At 42.9% G+C, this 22,749-nt stretch overlaps 1 protein-coding gene and 1 pseudogene across 1 annotated transcript in view; one reads left to right on the top strand and one right to left on the bottom strand.

Annotated features, from left to right (window-relative positions):
- The window catches only part of SMOC1 (SPARC related modular calcium binding 1), a 163,274-nt gene that overhangs the window by 5,969 nt on the left and 134,556 nt on the right, over positions 1-22,749 (top strand). The window lies entirely within an intron of this gene.
- LOC101341452 (60S ribosomal protein L36a-like) lies at positions 10,854-11,153 on the bottom strand (annotated as a pseudogene).

A 22,749-nucleotide genomic window follows, 5' to 3' on the forward strand; every position in this document is an offset into this window, starting at 1 on the left:
ATCTTACCTTTGGCAGACGTTAATCTTGTTAGGTGCGGAGCTCTGTGTACATTCCAGATGTTGCCTTAGTCGATTTCAGCCTCCTTTTTTTTGAGCCAAAGTAGGGCAGCCTGCACAAAGCAGGCCTGGCCCTGTGGGGGAGGCAGCACACAGCTACTCCGTCTCGGTAGAGCCCCTGCCACCATCAGGAGGACCAGGCCCGAGCATTCTTTGTGAGATAATGTGTTTCAGGCGCTTTGAAACCTGTCAAATACTCTGCAGATGTGAGCTAGTATGCTACCAGTCCTCTTTAAAAATCATTTTGCACTACAGCGTTGATCTGATTCTATAAGATAAGGCTTTATTGTTGTTGTTACTGCCATTGAGTCAGCCCCTGACTCATGGTGACCCCGTGCTCCACAGAACAAAATACTGCCGTGCCTGCACTATCCCCATGATGGGCTGTGGATCAGATGCTTGTGGTCCATAGCTTTCATTGGCTGGTTTTTGAAAGTAAATTGCCAGGCCTTTCTTCCTAGTCTTAGTCTGGAAGCTCCACTGAAACATGTTCAGCATCATAGCAACATGCAACTCCACTGACAGATGGTGGTAGCTGTGCATGAGGTCCATTGGCTAGGAATCGAACCCGGGTCCCCCCGTGGAAGGTGAGAGTTCTACCAGTTAACCACCAATGCCCTCTGAGATAATGTCTAGAGATACTGACAGTGGAGAAAAACTGGACCCACTTTTCGGGAAGGTTTGTTTTTAGGACAAGATAAGCATTTCCACGATGCAGAAAGATTTAGCAGTCTGCTTCCGTAAAGATTTACAGCCTTGGAAATCCTATGGAGAAGTTCTACTCTTTCCTAGAGGGTCGCTATGAGTCGATGGCAGCAGGTTACCCTATCCAGGGCAGTGTGTGGAGTTTTAAATGATTTTTGTTGTGCTTATTGTGCGCCTGAGGAGCCCTGGTGGTGCAGCGGTTCAGCACTCGGATGCTAACTAAAGCATCGGTGGTTTGAACCCACCAGCCACTCCATGGGAGAAAGATGTGGCAGTCTGCTTCTGTAAAGATTACAGCCTATGGGGCAGTTCTACTCTGTCCTATAGGGTCGCTATGAGTCATAGTCAACTCAATGGCAAAGGGTTTGGGTTTTTTTTTTTTTTTTTTTTTTTTTTGGTATTGCGTACCTATTGTTGAAAAGTTCTGCAAAGCCCCTGGGGAGAGGACACAAAAGTGGATAATATGTAAAAGGGTGGGACGGGGAGTGTTATAAAACTCCAATGAATTCCCTTTATCTGCAGTGCTGTCCAATAGAACTTTTCATGATGACAGAAATGTTTTATATCTGCACTGTCCAGTATGTTAGCCACTAAACACATGTGGCTGTTGAATGCCTGAAATGTGATCCATGTAACTGAGGAACTGAATTTTTTATTTACTTTAATTTTAATTAATTTAAGTTTAAATATAAACAACCATCTGTGGCTAGGGGCTATTGTATTGGGCAGTGTTGGTCACTAATCAAGGTGTCCAGCTTTACCTCCCACTAGATACCCCTACGTGCCCAGGCTTCAGGGGCACTAAATCACTTTGCATTTCCTGAGCCCTCCGTTTCTTTCCTCCCCTCCCCATCTCTGTCTGTCAAAATCCTGCCCATCATTGCAAAGGCTCAAATGCTACTTCCACAGAGGCTCCCAGACTTGCCCCAGGCAGAGTTCTCTCCACCCACTGTGTTTTGCTTACACCTCTGACAGCGTGTGTCCCCATCTGCCCTGCATTCCACCTGACCATAGGAAGTAGGGTAGCGGAGCAGCTACAGCACAGACTTTGGAGGCAGACAGACGCGAGTTTGAATGTGGCTCTGCCACATTGAGTCTAGGCTGGTAATTTAACTTCTTAGATCCTTAGTTCCCCACTTTGTCCAACAGAGATCACAGCATCTGTGTTGTGGGGTGGTGGTGAGGAGGAAATGTGATAACATTCATTGTGTTAGTCTCCTATTGCTGCTGTAACAAATTAGCAGAAACGTAGTGGCTTAAAACAACACACATTTATTATTATACAGTACTGGAGGTCAGAAGTCTGACATGGGTCTCACTGGGCTAAAATCAAGGTGTCAGCAAGGCTGTATTTCTTTCCAGAGCTTCTAGAGGAGAATCCATTTTCTTGCCTTTTCCAGCTTCTAGAGGCTGCCTGCATTCCTTGGCTAATGGCCTTCTTCCATCTGCAAAGGCAACAATGGCTGGTCGAGACTTTCTAACAAACACTATCTTTCTAGTTCTGATTCTTTTGCTTCCTTCTTCTGCATTTAGGGTCGCTATGAGACGGCAGTGGGTTTGTTTTTTCTTTTGGTTCGGTGATTACATTGGGCCCATCTGGATAAGCCAAGATAATCTCTTTATATTAAGGTTAGTTGATTAGCTAGCTTAATTCCATCAGCAACCTTAATTCCCCCCTTGCCATGTAACATAACATGCAGGTTCTGGGGATTAGGGCATGGACATCTTTGGGGGGCCTTATTCTGCCTACCACATTCATTAAAGGTATCTAGTACAGTGCCAGAGAGCCCTGGTGATGCAGTGGTTAAGTGCTCGCTGCTAACTAAAAGGTCAGTGGTTCCAACTCACCACCCACTCTGCAGGAGAAAGATGTGGTAGTCTGCTTCCTTAAAGACTGAAAAACCAAAAACCAAACCCGTTGCTGTTGAGTCAATTCCTACTCATAGCAACCCTACAGGACAGAGTAGAACGGCACCATAGAAATCCCAAGGAGCGGCTGGTGGATTTGAACTACAGACCATTTGGTTAGCAGCCAAGCTCTTTAACCACTGTACCACCAGCACTCTTCCATAAAGATTACAGCCTTGGAAATCTTGTGGGGCAGTCAGAATTGACTCGATGGCAGTGTGTTTTTTTTTTTTAGTACAGAGCCGGGCATGTAGAAGGTGCTTGATAAATGGGGGTCATTATTATTACCTATGTCTGTTCATTTCTTTCCTTTAGAGTGTAAGTCTCTTAATGGTGGAGTTGCTTGATTTTCTTTATGGACTGTTTCCTACCCAAGAGCAGGTGCTTAGTAAATGTTTATTGAATAATTGAATTTTCAATAAATGTGGATCATTTCTTTCCTTGTGAAGATTTATTGGAAGTAAAAAGAAGTAAAATGCAAACCAGAATATATGGTCCCCATTGTGCAAAAAAAAAAAGAAAAAAAAAGAGTTGGGTTATGTATAGAAGAATTGAGTGGATTATATGTCATGCTGTTAATGGTAGTTATCATGGGAATGTTCAATTTCTGTGAGCTGCATATTAGTAATCAGTAAAATAATTTTGTTTACAATGAGCATCTTTTAGTCTTAGGGGAAAATAATAAAGATGAGAACATGCGTGATTTAAAAACAACCCCCAAACCCATCTCCTTCCAGCCTGATACTGAGTCACCCTTGGATTCAGTCCACATCTGACACAGTTGGCCTCTGCTCATGTTAGGCTGACTTTTGGGCTAGTAACTATTTGTACCAGGCCTTCTGCTCATTTTCAGCATACTTTGAACTCAGTCTGCTCTCAAAGGAGAGTTTTTAATTAACCTCAGTGGGACATAACTGTAAAAAATGTATTTTTTTGCTGCTTCTGGGAATATAAATTAGTACAATCACTTTGTAGAATTACAGTAGAAGTTGTACACACTCTTTGACCTTGTAATTCCACTTCAGTATATATCCTGGAGAAACACACTTAAATATACACAAAGAGATGTGCTCAAGAATGTTCATAGCACCATTTTATGTAATAGTAAAAAACTGGAAACTACCTAAATGTCCATCAATTGGAGAAGAGAAAAATAAGTTTTATTATATCCAAATAATGGCACTCAAATACTTGCAGAAAGGTTGGCAGTTTGAATCTACCCAGAAGTGCCTTGGAAGACAGGTCTGGAAATCTGCTTCTGAAAGATCATAGCCTTGAAAACCCTGTGGAGCAGTTCTACTCTGCACATATGGGGTTGCCATGAGTTAGAATCAACTGGACAGCAATTAACAATAGCATAGCACTGAAAACGACTAATTTGGAGTTATACTCATGATCATGGATCAACTTCATCATCAAAATATCAAGTAAAAAAGGCAAATTGCAGAAGAATACATACATTATGTTACTATTTATATAAAGGCTAAAAACATGCAAAAATGATACACAAGTATGAGTCGTTTAACGTCTGCCCATACATTCTGTGAAATAGGATGTTATGTGATTTGGATGTTGTGCGAACACCATATTATATTCAGGAGAGAGGCACACAGGACGGTCACCCGGCAGGCCCAGGACCCGCGCTGCCGCCGCTGTGCTGAGGAACTGCTCTGAGGCCCTTTGAGAAAACTTCGGCTCCACCACCGCTGCTGGTCCTGAGTGGTCGCCACTAGGTCTCCGAGAGCTGTGGTGCCCCTACTGTGTGTGGCTCACCGTCCAGCCGCCTCCAGGTGCGCCACCTGCTCTCTTCCCTTCCTTCCTCCCTGCCTGCCTTCCCTGCCCCCTCAATGGGCTTTAAACTCTTCCAGCCCCGCCCACCCCTCCTCTTCCTCCTCCCCAGTGGCCTTTCCTGCTCCCCCACCACCACCACTGCAGCCCCGACTGCTTGACGGCCACCGAGGACTGTGCATGATGCGCAGGGCACCCTGGCTGAGTGCGGCAGCGGCCTCACGGGGCATCCCCCTCGGTGGCTCTGGTGGCGTCTGCGTGGTCCCTGCCTGAGGCCAACACTGTGGGATAGGCAGCTGAGGATGGGCACCGGGAACCCCCATCCCACCCCCGCCGCCTCAGGGCTGGGGCTGACATGGGACCAGAGAGCTAGTGGGAGACAGATAGGGTCTACAGTACTTAGCAAAGTACATCCACTACACCCTGTTCTCTGATCGGGATCTCTGGACTCTCTTATAACCTTATGGGACAATGTGGTCGGACGTTGCCCAAATGGACATTATATGGCACATATCTGTATTGTTTAGGGGTGCATACATATGTTTAAAATGTATGAAAAAATTAAGGGCAATGGTAAATACAAAATTCAGGTTAGTGATTATCTAGGGTGTAGGGGCAAGGAGGGAGAGAACGCAGGCACACAGAGGGCTTGGATTGAATTGGTAATGTTTTATGTTTTTTAAATTGGGTGATAGTACATGGAGTTTTAAATTCCTTTTTGTACATATTAAGTAATATATAATAAACTTTCTGGAGCCCTGGTGGTGCAGTCGTTAAGAGCTGTGGCTGCTAACCAAGAGACTGGCAATTTGAATCCGCCAGCTGCTCCTTAGAAACCCTAAGGCAGTTCTACTCTGTCCTACAGGATTGCTGTGAGTTGGAATCGCCTGGATGGCAATGGGTTTGGATTTGGTTTTGTTTTTTTTAATAAAGTTTTTAAAAGATAAAAATATATTTAAATAGATCACAACAAGATTTTAAGGACAAATAATAAAAGTGATACTTCTTCAAGGGTTTTTGTCTACATTTTTTATCTGCCAGTCATCCCCCTCCTGTCCTCCTGAAAGCCTGAGACCACGCCTCCTCCTCCCCTAGGCCACGCCTTCTCCCCAAGGCCACACCTCCTTCTCCAAAGACAAGCCTCCTCCCCTGAGCCCAGCTGCAGGCCCCTCCTTCTTCTTTCTCTTTGCCTGTGCCTCACCGTATTGATGTTCCTCTCTGCTTGTCCTGGGTCTCTGCTCTTTCCATTGTACTTTCTCTCCCCAGATGATTATCAATGAGATTGATTATTTTCTCAAATTTATTGGCTATTAAACGTTGCCAGAGTAGGCAAAGAAAAATACAGATGCCCAATTAAATTTGAATTTTAGATAAGCAACATATAATGTTTTAGTATAATTATGTCCCAAATAAAAAAAATGATTCGTTGTTTATCTGAAATTCAAATTGAACTTGGCGTCTTGCATTTTATCTGGCAACGCTATGCTATGTGATTTGTGAATTATCTCTCCAGACTTTATGCCAATTTTTTTGTACGAGTGCTAGTTTCTTTTTTTACTCACTGACTTGGAAGCGGTTTTTTACAAAAATACATACTATATATGTGGAAACCCTGGTGGCGTGGTGATTAAGAGCTACGGCTGCTAACCAAAAGGTTGGCAGTTTGAATCCACCAGATGTTCCTTGGAAACCGTATGGGGCAGTTCTACACGGTCCTGTCAGGTCGCTAGGAGTTGAGATCGACTCGATGGAAATGGGTTTGGTTTTTTTAATATATATATGAGTGTGTATATATATATATATATATATATATGTTTTCCTGTCATATATGGCAAATGCCTTCTTCAGTGTGTTATATAAGAAAAGGCAATGGTTTCAATCTACTGCAATTTTACATCTTTACGTAGCTAAATCTATCATTATAGTTTTTATCGTTGGTGTAAGACTGAGAATGGTTTTCTCCTACTAAGATGATTGAAATTAGGGTGAATAAGTTTCTAAAGACTTAGGTTCCCCCAGCAGCAATAACTACATTACACATTTGTTGTTGTTAGTTGCTGTCAAGTAGATTCTGACACATGGTGACCCCATGTGTGCAGATTAGAACTGCTGTGTAGGGTTTTCAAAGCTGTGACCTTTTGAAAACAGATCACCACGCTTGTCTTCCGAGGCGCCTCTGGGTGGGTTCGAACTGCCAGCCTTTCTGGTGGTAGATGAGTACTTAACCATTTGCGCCACCCAGGAACTCCTACATTACACATAGTCCATCCATTTAATATTTGATATGAGTTTATGTAGCATTTTCTGTGAATTAAACATCTTAATGTAACACTGTGGAAAGAGCGCTTGTCCTGTGTTTCAGAAATTCCCAGTAACATTTGGAAAGAAAACGTGTCAACTGGAAGTATTCTGTAAAGGTGATTACTTGGGGAAATTTATGTAAAAAAGTGTTATTTTGGGTAAGCAGGCTGTACTGGAAATGACACTAGGACTTTGGCAAATAGTTTAGACTCTTCTTTATCTTTGAGTTCTTTCCATTCATTAAAAAGAAACCCTTTTATTATGAAACTTCCAAATACACACTAAAATAGCGAGAACAGTATAATGAGTTCCCACGGAACCCTTACCCACCCTCAACAATGAATAGCTTTTGGCCTATCTTGTGCCATCCACTCATTCCCCTAGTCCCCCGCTCAGCTTATTTTAAACCATATTGAGACATTGTATCTTATCTGTAAATATAGACACATGTATGTCTAAAAGATAAGGACTTATTAAAAACATACCCACAGTACCCTTATCACAACCAAAAATATTAATAATAATTCCTTAATATAATAAAATCCATACCCATTGCCCTTGAGTCAATTCTGACTCATAGCAACCCTATAAGACAGAGTAGAACTGCCCCATAGGGTTTCCAAGGCTGTAATCTTTATGGAAGCAGGCTGCCACATCTTTCTCCCACAGAGGGGCTGGTGGGTTTGAACCGCCGACCTTTCGATTAGCAGCCAAGCACTTAACAACTGCTCCACCAGGGCTCCTTTCTTATTATACTAGCAAGTGTGTAGTCAATATTCCAATTTCCCTGATTATCTCTTAAATATGCTTTGCTATTTATTTGACTCAAATGAATATATATATATGTATATACACCAGTTGCCGTTGAATCGACTTTGACTCATGGCGACCCCATGCATGTGTCTGGGCAGAATTGTGGTCCATGTAGGGTTTTCAATGACTAATTTTTTTGGAAGTAGATCTCCAGGCCTTTCTTCTGAGGCACCTCTGGGTAGACTTGAACCTCCAACCTTTCAGTTAGTAGTTGAGTGCGTTAACTATTTGCACCACCCAGGCAGATATATGTATATATATGAGGCCCTGGTGGCGCGGTGGTTAAGAGCTATGGTGAGCTACAGCTGCTAACCAAAAGCTCAGCAGTTCAAATCCACCAGCTGCTCCTTGGAAACCCTATGGAGCTGTTCTACTCTGTCCAATAGGGTCTCTATGAGTCGGAATCAACTCGACGGCAATGGGTATGCATATATATATATTCTATACCTTTATCTATCTATTTATTTATTCTCAGTTGGGAATTTATGTTACAAGTATCAGATAACTACTGTGAACTGGCTTAGACAATGAAGGGGATTCATTGACTTAAGTAATAGAAAGTACAGATGTAAGGTGAGTTTTAGGATAGGTTTGATTCAGTGGCTCAGCATCGTTATCAAACACTCAATGCCTTTATGTCTCTCCCTTCTGCCTTTTGTGGTTTCTGCTTTATCCCAAGTTTAGCTTTCTTCATGGTGGCAAAATGGCTGCAGTGGTTCCATGGTTTATATCTAAACATTACACTTAACAGAGGAAATAGATAATTGGCTTCTAGTACCCTTCTCGGAAGAGGGAGAACCTTCATTCCTAGATGCCCTCAAAAAATGTTGGCTCTTAGCTTATTGATCTAAATCCAGTCAAATTCCCATTCTTTAACCCATCCATTTGACTGGGAGAATGCCATGCTCTGAGTGACTTAGGCCAAGCTTCTTTGGCAGGGCAGGAGATAGACTTGCCAACTTCTGGAGGTGGGGGTCAGGTGAATCCTCCCCTCCTCCTGAAACCCAGCCGTTAAGAATCTTATTACATGGCTGTTACACACAATGAGAGAATGGAAGGGATGCTGGGGCAATAGACACAGTGTCCATTATGGGATCTGCAGCATTTCAGACCAGCAAAGTGGTGGGGTGGAGTATGGGGTGAGAAGCATGCTGGACGCTGAAGGTCAGAGCCCAGAGAAGCAAATCTCCCGTTACTGTGGGACTAGTTCCTTCATCTATTAAAAGGAGATTAAATGATCTCCAAGATTATGTCCAGCACAGGCATTTCAAGATTTGAAGCTGACAGGAGAGTTTGGAAACTTTCAGAGTAGACTAAATAGGCCAAATGAGGATGATTCCTTCTGGCCCCTAAAATGAGGAGAGCATGGTTGTATAACCCCACATTGGAAGAAATCTCAGAGACACCCTCATTCCATGCATGAGGTTACGGACTGTCCCCAGACCACTCAGCCAGCTGGTGGCAGAGCCAGGGCCAGAACCCCCATCTTTCCCTTGGAGATTTTAGTTAGGAAATGTAAAGCAGAACCAGATGGAACAGGTAGCCAATGATGTAGTTGGAAGAGGTAAAGGTGGATCTTGGTGTAAGACTCTTAATACTTGTTAATAGCAATGAGATCAGTGCAGATGTCCCCCAAAAAGTCCTCACTGTCAGCATGACTTCCTGGAGGGGTATCTCCAAATGAGTGCATTCTGTGCTGGGTGGTGGAAACTGCCTCCCATTTACTGCTCAGGTGACTGAGCTTTGCAAAGGTTGTCAATGTGGAGGGAGACCTAGGAAGAAATGAGAAAGGGCCAGCTGTGCCGCCTAGCACCAGCTGTGTGGGAGACAGCCACCTAAGTATCTAGTCTTTATGGCTGAGGGTAGGGACCAGGTTCCATTTATTTTTCCACACTGAAACTTACTGAAGAACTTGGCACAGAACTGGTGTTTCCTACTATTCAAATCAACACATTTTATTGAGCACCTACTATGTGCCAGGCAGTGTTCTAGGCACTAGGAAATGGTGGAACAAACAGGGAACAAGAGAGACAGTCCCTGCATGTACAGTATATTACATATTACATATTACACCTCTTACTATGTGCCAGGCACTCTTCTAAGCACTTACACATGCAACCCATTTCATTCTCTGACAACCTTATGAGGAAGATATTATTATTATTCCCATTTTACAGATGAGGAAACTGAGGCAAGAGAGGTTCATTGACCTGCCCAGTAGGTAGAGGAGTCAGGATTCTAACCTAGGCTGCCAGGCTCCATAGTCCAGGATCTTAACTACCAAACTGTAGGCCAAGCGAAGTGCTGGGCACTAGGGATGCAATCATGGGTAGGGCAGGATTCTTGTCCTTGAAGTGAAAACCGGGCCCCTTTCAATGGCTTGCAAGATTAGGGTGATCTGATGCCTGCCTACTTCACCCACCTCACCTCGTGTCTGCTATGTACTGACCACACCTGACTCCCATCCATCCATCTGTTCATCCGTTCATCCATCCAACAATCATTTTTAGAGTACTTACTATGTGCCACGTACTTTTCAAAGTATTAGGGATACAGCAGTGATAAGATAAAGTTCCTGTCCTCTTGGAACTTACTATTCTAATGGAGAAAACAGACAAAAGTGTATGTGTGTGTGTGTGTGTGTGTGTGTGTGTGTGTGCATGCGTACATGCACATGTGCATATAGATACACGCAATTATACAGATATATGCCATTATATGGAGCCCTGGTGGTACAGTGGTTAAGATCTCAGTGGCTAATCAAAAGGTTGGCAGTTCAAATCTACCAGCTGCTCCTTAGAAACCCTATGGGGCAGTTGTACTCTGTCCTATAGAGTCGCTATTGGGTTTGGGTGTTTTTTTGGTATGTCAATATATAAAATTATATGTGAAAAACATACGTGCATACACATGTATTAGCCATGTAGAGATAAGTGCTGTGAAGAAAAATAAAGCAGGGTAAGGGGCTAGCCTTCTCTGTTCCTGAATGACGGCGGGCTGTTCGCTCTGCCTGGAATGCTCTCCTTGCATTTCTTCACGTGGCTGGCCCCTTCTCATCCTGCAGATTTTCTCTTACTTGTCTTCCCCTTTGACAGGATAGTTGGGGAAAGCCTATCTAAGCAAGTCTGCCTCTATCCCTCCCCAGTTAATCCTTCATCACCCCATCCCAATTTCTGCTGTCAATAGCCTTCTCCACAATCAGGAATTACCTAGTTAGCTTGTTTTCTTTTTTGAACATAACCTCAAGATTTTATTGTCTCCATAATAAAAGAAGATGAAGCTTAGAACTGGATCACTTGGCCCTTTCTCTTCTTATCTCCTCCCAGTTCAAAATGCTTGCATTTCTTAATAGCCACCATTTTCTTAGACCTGTAGTTAGGCTTAACACACTCAAGCCTCAACACAATCTTCTTTGTAGTTTTAGCCTTCTGGAAAATCGGCTTACTCTGCCCACCATATCCACTCCGCTTCCTGTCATAACACCACTTTCTCTGGGCATCTTGTACTGTGTCACTTTGTGGGGTTGGTGCTTGCCACACTTCTTACAGAAAGTCTGGTGGGTTTTAGGAACGTTCACCATGTTTGCAGGAGCGCTATGGGCACGAAAAGCTAGTTAGCTTGTTTTCTTTTTTCTTGTCAGTCCCCTCCTCTAGAATGGAAGCTCTATGAAGGTAGGAAACTTGTCTGTCTTGCTCACCTTTCTATCTCTGTGCCTAGAACAGAGAAGGTATGGAATACATATGTGATAGAATGAAGGAGACATTTGCAGTAGAGTCTGAATACCAGGCATGGAAATAAGCAGTTTTCATTTTATGAGACACAGACCCTGGTGGAGGCATGCGCAAAGTGCTCTGGGATACAGTGTTGGCTGGAATCACCCTCCTTTGTGAGAAGATGCTATTGACAATGATCAACAGGGTAGGGTACTAGTGTGTGTGTGTTCTCAGCTGCAAGGATGGATGTCTTCTCTTCTATGCATGTGCAGACTGGTTGACCATTGGGAATACAGCAGGCTAAGAGATGATGGGATCTTCAAGGCTTTAGCTGGATCCTAAATTGGGAAAAGACCCCAGATGGGGCTGTTGGAAGACCAAATCTACCATTCCCAGATCTACCTGCCAAACCACAAATATGAATTTAAGCAAGCAGGAAATAGCTCAGGATTGCAATAAACCTGAGATGCTCACGTTGAGTAGCAGAGTGTTTACTCATAACTTAATTATCTGATGGAAGGTGTCAAGAAAACAAGCATGTTCTTGCCTATTTCCCATAGAAAATGCTCTCCCCTTGTGTTCATTATGAAAAATCCAATAACCAGGTGCCCCCAGTGCTAAAGCCCCCATCTCTGTGCTCACCACAGCTGATTGGGCTCATGACTGTGTGCCACCATGGCCTGGTCCACCCTATGGAAATTTTAGCCATGCCAGCCTGTAACTGTATGTCATTAGCAAAATGTTTGCTTCTTCTATGAAGACCTGAAACCCAGCCATTAAGAATCTTATTCCATTCTCTAGACCTGTATTTCTACTATAGTGTATTTCCTAAAGTACAGTCTGTAGCTCATCCGAGATACTACAGGATTCAGGAATCTGTATTTCCAAAACGGACTCCTGGTGATTATTATGCACACTGTAGTTTGAGACCACTTCTTTAGTCTCAAACTATAGAAGGGATAGATAATAAGGACTGGAAGGACTGGAACCCACAGCCTATGCAACCCGTTCAAATACCCATGCTTTTTCCAGTAGCTACTTATATATGACCAGACAAGCTCCCTTGGAAGGAAGAGAGATTCTTGAAGTCTCTGCCCTCTGGCTCTTTCAGATAATACTCTTCATGTTTGAGGACAGAGAAGCATCTTGTTTATGGGTTAGAGCTGTTCCTATACTGATAGGAAATTGAGACTCTTGGCTGAGCAGCTGAAGTTCTGAAACGGTGTTGTCCAATTCTGTGGATGACCAAGTCTTACGGCCACATGCAACTACTTGATCATGTGATTAAATTTAAAGTGAGCAATTTCTTTTCTCAGCCCCTTGTCCCATACTCAGGAGATGTTCTGGGACATGAAGAGAAGTGCTACAATGTAAATTAGTAACAGCCGAGAGGCTCCAAAGAGATGAAATGGTTGGATTGCTGAGGTAAATTTGCTCCACTGACCATCTTTGTCTCCTGTACCTGAGGTCTTAGGACCTGAAACATAGCTCTCATTAGGGAGGAGGATTTCGGCTCATTTACTCATTCATTCATTCATTCACTGATGGATAGATTGATTGATTCATTTGTTGTTGAGGTTCTGTAGGTTCTGTAGTAAACATTCTTGGAATGGAAATACCTGAGGTGGTCTTACTGATTTACTAATGGCACAGATCTTCACTGTGGTCCCTAAACCTTCATGCAGTGTTGGCCCAGTTGCTTCCAAGATTTTATGAGTTGGCCTTTAATGGGGCTTGGGAGGCAAGGAGGAAGCTGTGTTTGCATCTGATCCAGAAAAACCACTGAGTTAAAAAGACAAAGCATTCTGATTCCTACTAGGGTGGGGTGTCTTAGGGAACAATTTGATAGATGCCTAAGAAAGGACATTTTTTGCCAGACTGAAGAGTTGTGCAAGTGCATGTTGCAAAAGGCTTTGTCCTATGTCTTGTTTTTCAAGCACACAACAAGCTCCTCAATGGCGCACACACCGCCCTGCTGGGAAACTGGGACTTGTCAACTGGCAAAGTTGCATGATGCATTTGAAAAGAGAAGTTCAGTGCATTCCGTGATGGCAATTCGCCCTGTCACCACCTTAAGAAGCCTATTGTAGTAAACAACTGTTGTTTTGGTCTGCTTACCATCCAGTCTCTCTTCTCTGGTAATAGCATTTCTACTTTTCTTTGGGGAACATTCTTCCTCCTCTGTTAGTCCCCATAAGTTAAGTGGACTGATCCCACCTCCCAGTTCCAGGGTGAGTGTTGTACCCAGGCTTGGTCAATCAGTGAATTCCTTCCTGTGGTTCAGGGATGGTTATGTGACCCAAGCTGCGCCAATAGATTCAATTCTAGGAACTTTTTTGGGAGCTATTGGGAAAAAGAAGCTCAGGGGTAGGTATACTGTGAGGATGTAGGCCTGTGATGGTTGGTGGTTGTTTGATCACTATGAAGGAAAAGTTTGCCTGAGAATAAAGCCACATAGAACAAAGCAAAGCAAAACCGAGAGAGGGAAGAGACAGGTTTCTTTTCTTTCTTTTTTTTTTTTATTGTTGTGCTTTAAGTGAAAGTTTACAATTCAGGTTAGTCTCTGATACAAAAATTTATACATACATTGTTATGTGACCCTAGTTACTCTCCCTATACTGACTGTGACAGCACACTCCTCCTTTCTACACCTGATTTCCCGTGTCCATTTAACCAGCTCCTGACCCTCTCTGCCTTCTCATCTCACCTCCGGACAGAAGCTGCCCATTTAGTCTCATGTATCTACTTGAGCTAAGCACACTCTTCACGAGTATCATTTTATGTCCATAGTCCAGTCTAATGTTTGTCTGAAGAGTTGGCCTTACGAATGGTTTCAGTTTTGGGCTAACAGAGAGTCCAGGGGCCTTGTCTTCTGAGGTCCCTCTAGTCTCAATCAAACCATTAAGTCTGGTCTTTTTACTAGAATTTGAGTTCTGCACCCCACTTTTCTCCTACTCTGTCAGGGACTGTCTGTTGAAGAGACAAGTTTCTGATAATATATTTTAAGCACTTGGATCTAGCTATGCTTAAAGCTCCTTTGTAACTCCCATTTATGTGAGGTACATTCCTGTGGTAAATTTTTGTAAATGCCAGTAAATTCCTGTGGTAGATTAAATGTGGTCACAGTTTCTTTGTAGCACCTTCCATTAAGAGGTGTAGTCTATTTTTCCACTTCTTGAATCTGAATTGGCCTGTGACTTGCTTTGACTCTGAATGTGGTAGGAGCAACAGTGTGTGAACTCTGGAGACTAGGCCTCAAGGGGCCTTGCGGCTTCTGCCTTCACCCTCCTAGAATGCTGTCGTGAGACCACCATGTAAGAAAGCCAGTCTAGCCTACCTGAGGATAAGAAGCCATGTGGAGGAGAACTGAGGTGCTCCAGACAACTTCTAGCACTAACTGCTGAACATGTCAGTGAGGCGATCTTAGACTTCCCAGCCTAATTGACACTCCAGCTGAATGCAGCCGCATGAGTGTGTTTAGGGAAAACTAGCAGATTAATTGCCCAGTCAACCCACAGAATCATAAATTGTTATTTTAATCCACTAAATTTGGGGGTGGTTTGTCACACATCTATAGATAGCTGCCACACTTTCCTTTTTTGGCTTAAGTTAGTTTGAATTTGTTTTCTGTCATTAGCAACAGATAAGAGTTCTAACTGATATAGTTATGAGCCTTACCAGAAACATACTTTTGGAGAATTTCTTTCCATTTCTGAATGAACTCACCTGCCTTGATCTACATCTTCACTCGTAGAGTATCTGTGTGAACTGTCTTAGTGGAATCCATTTCTTGCTTATGGCTGTGTAACTTATCTGAACAATAGTGCTACTATCTCCAAAATGGTGGGGTTTTCTAAGACATAGACTTGAGAGGAGACCATTCAGCAACTTTTTCTTTACTGGTGGTTGTAGTTAGGTGCTGTTGTGTCAGTTCCGACTCATAGTGACCCTATGTGCAACAGAACAAAACACTGCCCAGTCCTGTGCCATCCTCACAATCATTGCTGTGTTTGAGCCCATCTTTACAGGTAATTTATATGAATTAAGAAAGACTTGACATTCCTCTACCTCACTGGAGAAAGTTCACATTAAGAAGACTTCTTAAAGAAATTGAAAGCTCCCTTTTATCAGCTCATATACATTTGCCTCTGGGGATTCCTAATCTGTCCTGCAAATGCCTAGGAGAATTGGAGCATCAGCTAAATGAAACTAAGAAAGGTAGAAGAGGCAATGAAAAAGCATGGGCCCTGGAATTAGACATAGGTGGGCTCAAAGACTGGCTCTGCCACCTGCTAGCTGAGGTCCTTGTGCACATCACCTAACCTGTCTGCGACTTGGTTTCCTCATATGTAAAATGGGAGATAATAATACCTACGTCATGGGGTTGGTGTGACCATTAAATGAGATAATTCATAGGGAGGGCCTGGCATGAAGAGTTGGCAGCCTAGATTTAACAGTGACCCTTCAACATTGTTTCTCTTGTAGGAGGCAGGGCATCACAGAACATCATTTTTTTCTCCCTTTATCTCATTTTTAACACTAGAAGGAATCGTGCCTTGTTTGGTTTGGAATCAAGATGATAATAGGTTCCCTATGATGAAGGGGATATTTCCGAAAGTACAGACTCATATAGTCATGATGATCAGAATGATGATAATAATGTAAACAAGTTATAACATCATGTGATAATGTTATATGTCATATGATGGTGGGAAGGGGTGCTATGGCAAACATAGGACCCACCCACTGCTGTCAAGTTGATTCCTACTCATAGCGACCATATAGGACAGAGTAGAAAGTCCCCATAGGATTTCCAACCCTGTAAATCTTTATGGAAGCAGACTGCCACATCCTTCTTCTATGGAGAGGCTGGTGGATTTGAACGGCAGACCTTTTGGCTAGCAGCTGAATGCTTTAAACGCTGCTCCGCCAGCGCTCCTTAAACATAGGACAGCATGGCTAATATTCTTCTGGGAGCAGAATCAAAGAAGTATCACCTGACCTAGGTGTTTAATACTGACTAGGAGTTTCAAAGGCAGAGGTTAGAGAGGAGTTTCCAGGTAAAGGAAACAGCACGTACAAAGGCATGAAAGAAAGAGAGAGAATGGTATGTTCTAGAGACTGTAAGAAGTTCCGTATAATGTGATGTAGGCTGACTGTGGGGAATAGAAGGAGTGAGGTGGTGACTACCATGAAAAACCACACAACTACATGCTGAGGAGTTTGGATTTGGTGCTTTAAGTAGGGGAGCATCATTGAAGAATTTTAGAGGGGAATGACATGGTTAATGTTTTAGAAAGATCAGGCAGTGAGAAATTTGGAGAGGTTAAGACTGGAGGTTGGGGGACCAGTTAAGAACTAATTGCAAAAATCCATCTAGAGATGATGACGAGCTGAGTTAAAACAATTGCAATGATAGTGGGGTTGGAGAGAAGAAGGACTGAAAATATTGAGCAGGCAGCATTGCTAGGAGTTGGTGGCCATTTGGATGTGGAAGGATGAGGCTGAAATAAGTCACCAGTTGCTGTCGAGCTGACTCTGACTCATGGAGACCCCATGTGTGTCAGAGTAGAACTGTGCTCCCCAGGGTTTTCATTGGCTGATTTTTTGGAAGTAGATCATCTTCCTAGTTCATCTTAGTCTGCAGGCTTGCTGAAACCTGTTCAGCATCATAGCAACACACACAAGCCTCCACTGACAGACAGGTGGTAGCTGCAACTGAGGTGCATTGGCCAGGATTGAACCTGGGTCTCCCACATGGAAGACAAGAATTCTACCACTGAACCCTGGGGGTGATAATATGTGGAGATGGAGAAACCAGCAGCTACTCAAGTTTCCTAGGCAGCTGGACTAGGGCTTTACACGTGGTTGGCAGGAGTGAACTGGCAGCAAAGACAGTTCTTAGTCATTAATAATACTATTTCAGAGACTCTATGGAACAACCCCATTTTCTCTTGTAATTGACTAAAGGTCAAGAGATGCTTCTGTCTTAGGTTAAGGGCCCAGACTTTGAGCTGACTCTGCTATTTTTTTTGGCTTTAAGGGCAGTGTGCCTCTCATTTGGTGATATTCAGTGAAAATGGGGTTGGATAAGATGGAAAACAGAAGACAGGAATTAACAATGAGCCATAAGTAGAGTAGGTGAGTGATGGGACAGATGGACGGCACAGTCAATAAAAACGATGTTGTGTTCTTAATGTGGATAAGTTCACAGTGGATTCAGTGTCCAAAAAAGTAGGTTACAAAACATTATGTATTGTAGGGTCTCATTTTGTAAATAATAAATATGCATCGAAAAGGGGTACACACCAAAATGTTAATAGTTGCCTCTGAGTGGGAGGATTATGGAGATTTTTATTTTCCTTGTTTAAAAGGAAGATGTATTCCTTGTGTGTTTAAATAAAATTAGTGAAAATGAAGCAACCATCAAATCTGTTCATGTCAAACATGAAAGTTGCCCAATAATATTGCACAGTTATCTATCCGAAGTGGCTAAGCCTGTGGCCAGCACCTTTCCAGACGTTTCACAACCTTGAACGAGGCCGTGTTGTGATCACTACTGCTCTAGAGGGTAGTGTGAACAAGGATAGGGCTTCACGGGCTTTCAGAAGACTCCTGCAGGATGAGCTGTGCTTAAACGCAATTAGACCCCTGTGAAGCTGTTAGCCAGGATGGGGAGAGCCTGGGCCTCAGCGTCCTCTTTGCCCTCCTTCTCATTTGGCCTCTGTCCTGTTTCTGTGAAAAATATGTATATCTTGGCCGCATCTCTAATTCTGACGGTGCCTTGGGTTCCGCGGGTTCCATGCTGGCCTTCTGATGCCCTCTGAGGTTCTTCCTGTTAGTGTTGGAGGCTAGAAGAGGAGACCATTCTGGTTTATTGTGGTAACCTCCTCAGGTACAGTTAGGACTAAGGTGAGATGGCGTGGAAAAGGTGCAGGGAAGTTGTTTCTCTGTCTTATTTATCTTTCTCCTTATCTTTTAATCTTAAAGTGTCTATGTGTGTCCCCGTGTGCATGCACACGCATGTGTACATACGTGTTTTGCATAGTGATGGATTGGCTTGTTCACTATACAAGTTTATCTGTTTGCCCTCCTAGATTCTGGGCTCTTTAAGGGTGGGGACTCTGTATTACTAACTACAGCAAAAGAACTCAGTGACTTGCCTTAAATCTCTGTATTTCCAGGGCCCAGAACGATATCACATGCTGAATAATCATCTATTGATAATGACATCCACCACATTTCATTATAAATATGTGGGTTTTCTGTGCCCCCTAATCATTAAACCACCAGTTGCTGTTGAGTTGATTCCAATTCATGGTGACTCCATGTGTGTCAGAATAGAACTGTCCTCCACAGGGTTTTCAATGGCTGATTTTTCAGAAGTAGATCACCAGGTCTTTCTTCCAAGGCACCTCAGGGTGGACTCAGACTTCAATCTTTCAGTTAGCAGTCAAGCACGTTAACCTGTTTGCACCATCCAGGGACTCCCCGTGAGTCATAGGGCATGTTTACTCTATCTACTGCTTAATTTTACTTTGACTGGTTTGTGAAATATTGCCTGATGACCTGAGTATGTAATGAGCTATATCTGAGAGCAGGAGTTGGCTGAGCTCTTCTCTATTTGTGGTAGATTTCTCTAAGCAAATATATTTCCTCCGTTGGACTTGACTTTGACTTTACAGAGTGATGCATTGAAAGCTGACTTAGGAAGTTCTCACTGCAGTGCCCAGGTGTTGGAAAGCTTGGCTGAGAGGGAGACAGCTTTTACTTTAGCGGGTAGTATCAGGAAAGTATGATTTCTGGCAAGGACTTATATAAAAGTTTTTCAAAACTATGACTGTATCTTTAATGAATGTCCAGTCTCTTATTTTTGTGAATAGCTGTTTTCCACTGGAAAACAATCTTAGGTTTGAAGTTATTCTCTGTAAAAAGTTTCCAGAAAATGTCAGGGTATTTTCCAAGGGCACCCTAGGAGGTAGGAACAATTAAAACACTGAAACCACTTTTTAAAAATCTGTATTCTGATGGACATTGGCCATTTAATTTGTTTTTCATTGACTCTTGGAACCCAAAAGAATTTCAACTGGGTGCAAATGAAGATTGAGGGAATAAGAGAGCAGAGGTTATAGGTCTAACGCTGCCTGCTAACAAGACCTCACTTGATTATTAGTCATTGGAAACCACATTTCTGTTTCTTCACTCACATATCATTCACGCCTCTGAATCAGGCTCCCTAGCCTGGGAGCAGATGGTTTCTCCTGCCTCTGGTCACTTGCCTCTGCTTCTTGTGTTAGCTTAGATTTTCAGGTTTATGTGGGATAATTCCAGATACTGGAAATTACCTAGGGGAAAGAAAAGCTAGAATTTAATGAGCACATTTTATGAGTCAAGCCCCGTGTTAGGGTCTCTTACCTCTGTCCATAGATCTGCAAAGGGGACCGATCATTATTCCCGTTTATAAATGAGCAAACAGAAGTATGGAGAATTTAAGAAACGTGTGCTCGGGGCCTCTGGAAAGTTTGGATTTGAACCTCAGTCTGTTTAGTGCCAAAGTCCTTGTGCTTTCCAATACACCATGCTGCCTTGATAGCACATTAGAGCAAGATTCAAGCCACCCAGCACAGGTGGGTGGAAATAAACAGCTGGGAAGAAACCTTTCTGCGCACGTTTTTGTTATATTTCAAGTATCTGGCGTGGAGTTTGTGATGGCCAAGAAGGAGGCTTGAAGCTGGCAAAGCTACTCTGGCACCTTCTGCCCACAAGACAGGCTCTGTTTATGTCATGCCAGCAAACGTGGAGGACGGCTTGCATGATTTATGTTTAAGGAATTTTTTTTTTTTTTGGTTGACAAAAATGCCCCTATTGCAAAAAACCTTGGAGACTCCATTTTTAATAAACCAGGCTTAACAGCTGCATAAGGTCAAGAGAAACAGACTGTGTTTCTGCGAGGAGGTGTCAAGTCAAATGTGCCCCTGGTCAGCATCCCTCCTGAACAGATGGATTCTTTCCTGCCCTGAGCCTCAGGGATTAACCCCAAACATTCAAAACTTCAGGGTACGGTGACTTCTGGGAGATCATCAAGGATAGCTATTAGGAAGCCTGAAACTGGGGGTTTTGGTGGGAGTGGGCCTGTCATCTGTAGGATTACCAGGTAGTTTCCAAGGACTGAGATTGTTATGAGCTATAGATTTAAGACTGACATGTTGAACTGCATCCAGACTCCATGTTACCCTGGGCAGATCCTCAAGTCCTGGGAGTTGGGCAGCTGCAAAGGCCAGTGGCAGGGAGTCACCATGGAACTTGTTGCTAATGTTTATGCAGTGGCCGTATGGAGCTGCATACAATATGGCTATTTTTCTGCATTTCAGGGGCGCCAGTTGATGGCTGGTGGTAAATGTGTCCAGGCTCTGGGGGGAGAATCCTGTCTGCCTACCACTGTACTATATCCTGGAGGGATGGCTAGATATCGCGCTGGGGGTGGGGGTGGAGAATGGAATAGAGTTGGGGTGGATATAGAGACTGGGTCCAAAGTGGACATCCCAGGAGAGCCATGTGGCCCAGGGTCTATTTTCCTGAAGGGTTTCCTATTTAAACAAAAAAAAAAAAGTTTTTTTTTTTTTCCCCTTAAACTTACATGTAGTAAATGAAACTTTCACTCTTTTGGGTGTATAGTTCAATGGGCTTTGACAAATTTACAGAGCTCTGTAACCACCACCACAATCAAGATACGGAACAGTTCCGCCACCCCCTCCCCCCTAATTCCCTTATGTTGCTCCTTTTAAATGAACTCACCCCTGCTTAGCCCCTGGCATCCACTGATCTGTTCTCCATCCCTATAATTTTGCCTTTTCCAGAATGTCATATAAATGGACTTATGTAGTCTTTTGAGCCTGGTTTCTTTCATATAGCATGATGCATTTGAGATTCATCTATGTTATCGCATTTATCCATCGTTTGTTCCTTTTTATTGCTGAACAGTATTTCATAGTATGATGTATCACAGTTTGTTTTTCCATTTGCTAATTGAAGACATTTGGGATGTTTCCAGTTTCAGGCCATTATGAATAAAGCTCCTATAAACATTCATGTATAAGTTTTTGTATGAACGTAAGTGTTATAGATTGAATTGTATCCCCCTAAAATGTGTGTCAACTTGGCTAGGCCGTGATTCTCAGTATTGTGTAGTTGGCCTCCATTTTGTGATCTGATAATTCTCTGTGTTGTAAATCCTAACCTCTATGATGTTAATGAGGCAGGATTAGAGGCAGTTATGTTAATGAAGCAGGATACAATCTACAGGATTAGGTTGTATCTTGAGTCAATCTCTTTTGAGATATAAAAGAGAGAAGTGAGCAGAGAGGAAAGGGACCTACTACCACCAAGATAGAAGAGCCAGGAGCAAAGTGCATCCTTTGGACCTGGGGTCCCTGGGCTGAGAAGCTCCTAGACCCAGGGGAAGATTGATGAACAGGACCTTCCCCCAGAGCCAACAGAGAGTGAAAGTCTTCTCCTGGAGCTGGTGCCCTGAATTTGGACTTCTAGCCTTCTAAACTGTGAGAGAATAAATTTCTGTCTGTTAAAGCCATCCACTTGTGGTATTTCTGTTACAGCAGCACTAGAAAACTAAGACAAGTTTTTGTTTCTCTTGGGTAAATACCTAGGTGTAGAATTGCAGGGTGCATGTTTAACTCTGAAAAACTACCAAACTCTTTCCAGAGTGGCTGTACCATGTTGTGTTCCTCCCAACAATGTATGAGGGTTCCAGGGGCTCTGCATCCTCCCCAGCACTTGGTATTGTCATTACTTTTTATTTATTTATTTTTATACTTAGCATTCTAATAGGCATGTGGTACTTCGTTGTGATTTTAATTTGTATTTCCTTTTAAATATTTTGGATATTGTTTCCAAATGAGGTACATGTACAGTCACAATTTTCAAGATTGAAAGAAATGAATAGCAAATTACATCAAATTATAGTTTTCTATGTTTGTATGTGTAAAAACATTCATTTGCCAAGTGTATATATTTAAAATTTACCACAATTTTGGCAGCCTTGTTTTGATGTTTCTTTATATTTTAATATAGTCTGAGCCTGTATCATTTAGGAGTGGTGTCTGGCTGCTATTAACAGTGACTTAATTATATGTGGGTTTGTTCTCTTATAGATATGAATTCAGGAGGCAGGCTGTCCAGCGCTTGTATGGTGGTTCCACAAATCATCAGGAATCCAGGCTCTTCCATATTTCTGGCCAACCATTGTTAGATTGTGGCTTACTTTCTCAAGGTCACAAGATGGCTTCTAGAGCTCTAGCCATCACATGCTTTCCAGACAGAAGAGAGGCAATGGGAAATGGCCTTTTGGCTTTTTCTCATGGTGGAAGAGCATTGCATCTCTTCACTTCCTGGCTGTATCCCTGCTCATGCTCCAGTTTGTCTTATCCTTCAGTATTTATGCCCAGGA

The sequence above is a fragment of the Trichechus manatus genome, unplaced genomic scaffold (genome assembly GCF_000243295.1).
Source record: "Trichechus manatus latirostris isolate Lorelei unplaced genomic scaffold, TriManLat1.0 scaffold00010, whole genome shotgun sequence".
Taxonomy (NCBI): Eukaryota; Metazoa; Chordata; class Mammalia; order Sirenia; family Trichechidae; genus Trichechus; species Trichechus manatus.